Consider the following 4996-nt stretch of genomic DNA (forward strand, 5'->3'; position numbering starts at 1 on the left):
TCACATTTAATGAATTTTAAATGGTGATGGGAGTAGGCAGTTTAAATGGTTTGGCATGAACTAGATGGGCCAAAGGGCCTGTTTCAGTGCTGTACTTCTCTGTGACCGTATAATTTCTAGCATTCCTTTATTTATTGTAAAGAAGTTCAAAATTGTGTTCAAGAATATTTTTGGCAAATTATGTTTAAGACTCCAAATGAAATGTTATATACCCAATAAAATTGCATTGAAAAGAATATTTTGTGGTTGATATTTATTTCTGTTTGCATTGAACTGTCTCATGAATAGATAAAGTAATTATCTATAACAGTTATAGTTATTTCTATAACTGTGCCAATATATGAGGAGCTTTTATGTATGTTCTATTTATTAAGAGATACAGCATGGTAACAGGCGCTTCCTGCCCAATTACACCCATGTGACCAAGTAAACTACAAATCTGTAGGTCTTTGGAATGTGGGAGGAAATCAGAGCACCAGGAGGAAACCCACTGAGAGAGCATACAAATCTTTACAGACAGTGCCGGAATTGAACCTGGGTTGTTGGTGGTGTGATAGTGTTACGCTAACTATTAGAATATTTGCAGACAACGTCTCTGCTGGTCCTTATTGGTGATGTAAAGTTTGTTTTTATTAATTTTGCAACAAAAGAAATTGAAACCATGTATGTTCCAGCAATCTGGTCAGCTTCCAATCATGCAGCATCCTTAAGCTTGAGGTTATCCAAAACTCCACTTCTTCCAGCTCACTCTCACGGGGCTGCTCATAAGAATGTAAATTTGCTTTCAGAATGTCATGGTAAACACTTAATAATTCACTTGTGTTTGTGGGTCCAGTGCAGGTGAATGATTACAGAGTGCGTTCCATGTCCTTGATCAACTCCTCATTCAATAACACACCCCTGACCTCCCTGATCAAATAATTGAGTCAGCATTGCTCACTGTGTACATCTAATATATTGTAGCACCATGAAGTGCCTGAAGAGGTTTTGCTGTTGAAAAGTTTCATAAATGAAATGAACTGTGCTGCATTCTCACTGCCTGGGAGTTTTCTACTTCATTTGTGTGATACGCAATAATCTATTGCAGAAATTTTTCCATAGTTGCTCCCTATTTGTTGATAACTACTGTTGATAACTATTTGTTGAGCTCTTAAGCCTGGTGACAGGTTTGTGGCCTGAAGGTCATTTCTGGGCAGTATACAAACAGTCTGCAGCCCCCAGCTCTACCACTGTCCTGGCCAGGTTTATCACTGGCAGAGATTGTAAGATTTTACTTTGCAGCAGCAGTACAATGCAATACATAATGTATTGCATAAAAAGACCGGCCAAATAATAAAGCAAAAATTAGTGGGAAGTTAGAGGAGTGGGAAGCATTTAAAACTACAGAAGGCAACGAGAAAAGTTATTAAGAAAGTAAAGATGGAATATGAAATAAGCTAGCCAATAATATTAAAGCGAGTACTAAAAGTTTCTACAGACATACAAAATGTAAAGGTGAGTGACCTCTGGAAATTGATGCTGGAGAGGTAGTAATGGGGACAATGAAACAGTGGAAGACAGCAGCAGTATGGTGGAATTTCCAGATGTCAGGGGTCATGAAGTGTGTGAAGTTCCCAAAACTAGAAACAAGGTTCTTGGGAAAGTGAAAGGTCTGAAGGTAGGTAAGTCTCCTGGACGTGATGACGTACACCTCAGAGTTCTGAAAGAGGTGGCTGAAGAGATTGTGCAGGCATTAGTAATGAACTTTTAAGAATCGCTAGACTCTGGTATGGTTCCAGAAGACTGGAAAATTGCAAATGTCACTTCACCCTTCAAGAGGGGAGAGAGGCAGAAGAAAGGAGACTATGGGCCAATTAGTCTGACCTCAGTGGTTGGGAAGATTATCAGAGTTGATTAATAAGGAAGAGGTTGCAGGGTACTTGGGGGCATGGGATAAATTAGATCATAGTCAGCATGGCTTCCTCAAGGGGAAATCTTGCCTGACAAATGTGTTGAAATTTTTGAAGAAGGAACAAGCAGGATAGACAAAGGAGAATGGCTTGATGTTGTGTACTTGGATTTTACGAAAGCCTTTGACAAGGTGCCGCACATGAGGCTGCTAAACAAGCTTTGAGCCCAAGGTGTTACAGGGAAGTTTCTAATATGGATAAAGCAGTGGCTGATAGGTAGGAGGGAAAGAGTAGGAAAAAATGGAGCCTTTTCTGTCTGGCTGTAAGTTCTTCGGGGTCCTGTGTTGGGACCAATTCTTTTTATGCTATATGTCAATGATTTGGATGATGAAATTGATGGCTTTATTACAAAGTTTGCAGACAATATGAAGACAGGTGGAGGGGCAGGTAGATTTGATGAAGTAGAGAGGACTTAGACAGATTATGAGAATGGGAAAAGAAATTACAGATGGAATACGGTGTCAAGAAGTGTATGGCCATGCACTTCGGTAGATGAAATGAAAGGAATGCCTATTTTCTAAATGGAGAGAAAGTACAAAATACTGAGGTGCAAAGGGACTTGGGAGTCCTTGTGCAGGATTCCCTAAAGGTTAATTTGCAGTTTGAGTCTGTGGTGAGGAAGGCAAATGCAATGTCTGCATTCACTTCAAGAGGACTAGAATATAAAAGTAAAGATGTGATGTTCAAACTTTCTCGAGCACTGGTAAGGCCTCCCTTGCATTATTGTGAGCAGTTTTGAGCTCCTTATCATAGAAAGGATGTGCTGAAACTGAAGAGAGTTCAAAGGAGTTTCATGAAAATGATTCCAAGATTGACGGTCTTGTCATATGGAGAACATTTGGCTCTGGGCTTGTATTCACTACAATTCAGAAGAATGAGGGTGAAGGAAAAAGGCATGATAGAGTGGATGTGGAGAGGATATTTTCTATAGTGAGAGGGTCTAATATTCTGAGAACATAGCCTCAGAATAGAGGGGTGTCCTATTAGAATGGTGATGAGGAGGAATTTCTTTAGCCAGAGAATGGTGTATCTGCATTTCTTTGCCTCAAGCAGCTGTGGAGGTCAAGTCTTTATGTATATTTAAGACAGGGATTGATAGATTTTTGATTGGTCTGGACATGAGGGATACAAGGGGAAGGCAGGATATTGGGGCTGAGAGGAAAATTAGATCAGGCATAATGAAATGGTAGAGCCAATGGGCCAAATGCCTAAATTCTGTTCCTATATCTTATGGTCTTATCAAGTCTAGTCAAGTCAATTTTATTTATAAAGCACATTTAAAAACAACCCATATCAACCAAAATGCTATACAAACCATAACAGGTAGCTAAAATCACAAATACAAGAAACAGAGATATAAGCAACAAGGCACACAGCTTACAGGCACAAAATAAACAACACATGAGCCTAGGCACAAGCCAAAAAATCAACCACATCAAGAAGATTCAAACGCTAGTGAATAAAGGTAAGTTTTGAGCCTGGATTTGAAAGAGTCGATGGAGGGGGCAAAGCAACACTCACAACATGCTGGAGGAACTCAGCAGGTCGGGCAGCATCCGTGGAAACGATCAGTCGACGTTTCGGGCTGGAACCCTTCATCAGGACTGTAGGGGGAAGGGGCAGAGGCCCTATAAAGAAGGTGGGGGGAGGGTGGGCAGGAGAAGGCTGGTAGGTTCCAGGTGAAAAACCAGTAAGGGGAAAGATAAAGGGGTGGGGGAAGGGAGGCAGGGAGGTGATAGGCAGGAAAGGTGAAGAAGGAATAGGGGAAAAACACAATGGGTAGTAGAAAGAAGCGGAACCATGAGGGAGGTGATGGGCAGCTGGGGAAGGGGGCAGAGTGACATAAGGATAGGGGAAGGGAGGGGGAGGGAATTACCGGAAGCTCATACCAAGGGGCTGGAGACTACCTAGACGGTATATGAGGTGTTGCTCCTCCAACCTGAGTTTAGCCTCATCATGGCAGCAGAGGAGGCCATGTATGGACATATCTGAATGGGAGTGGGAAGCAGGGTTGAAGTGGGTGGCTACTGGGAGATCCTGTCTGTTTTGGCGGACTGAGTGGAGGTGCTCAACGAAGCGGTCCCCCAATCTGCGTCGGGTTTCACTGATGTAGGGGAGGCCGCACGGGAGCACCGGATGCAACAGATGACCCCAACAGACTCACAAGTGAAGTGTTGCCTCACTTGGAAGTACTGTTTGGAGCCCTGAATGGTGGCAAGAGAGGAGGTGTAGGGACAGGTGTAGCACTTGCACTTACAGGGGTAAGTGCCAGGTGGGAGATCCGTGGGGAGGGACTGATCCCTGCGGAAGGCAGAGATTGGTGGAGAGGGAAAGATGTGCTTAGTGGTGGGGTCCCGTTGAAGGTGACGGAAGCTGTGGAGGATAATGTGTTGGATCCGGAGGCTGGTGGGGTGGTAGGTGAGGACAAGGGGAACTCTGTACCTGTTTGGTGGTGGGAGGATGGGATGAGGGCCGAAGTGCAGGAAATGGAGGAGATGCGGGTGAGGGCATCATTGATGACAGCAGAAGGAAAACCACGATCCTTAAAGAAAGAGGACATTTGAGATGTCCTGGAACGGAAAACCTCATCCTGGGAGCAGATGCAGCGGAGACGGAGGAACTGGGAATAGGGAATGGCATTTTTGCATGTGGTGGGGTGGGAAGAGGTATAGTCGAGGTAGTTATGAGAGTCAGTGGGCTTGTAGAAGATGTCAGTGGACAGTCTGTCTCCAGAGATGGAGACCGAGAGATCGAGAAAGTGGAGAGAAGTGTCCGAGATAGACCAAGTGAACTTGAGGGCTGGGTGGAAGTTAGAAGTAAAGTCGATGAAATTGACGAGCTCAGCATGGGTGCAGGAAGCAGCACCAATGTAGTCGTCAATGTACCGAAGGAAAAGTTGGGGAGCAGTACCAGAATAGGTTTGGAGCACAGACGTTCCACATAACCAACGAAAAGGCAGGCATAGCTAGGGCCCATGCTAGTTCCCATAGCTACACCCTTGGTCTGAAGAAAGTGGGAAGAGCCAAAAGAGAAGTTATTGAGTGTGA

Source organism: Mobula hypostoma, chromosome 4, assembly GCF_963921235.1.
Source record: "Mobula hypostoma chromosome 4, sMobHyp1.1, whole genome shotgun sequence".
NCBI lineage: Eukaryota > Metazoa > Chordata > Chondrichthyes > Myliobatiformes > Myliobatidae > Mobula > Mobula hypostoma.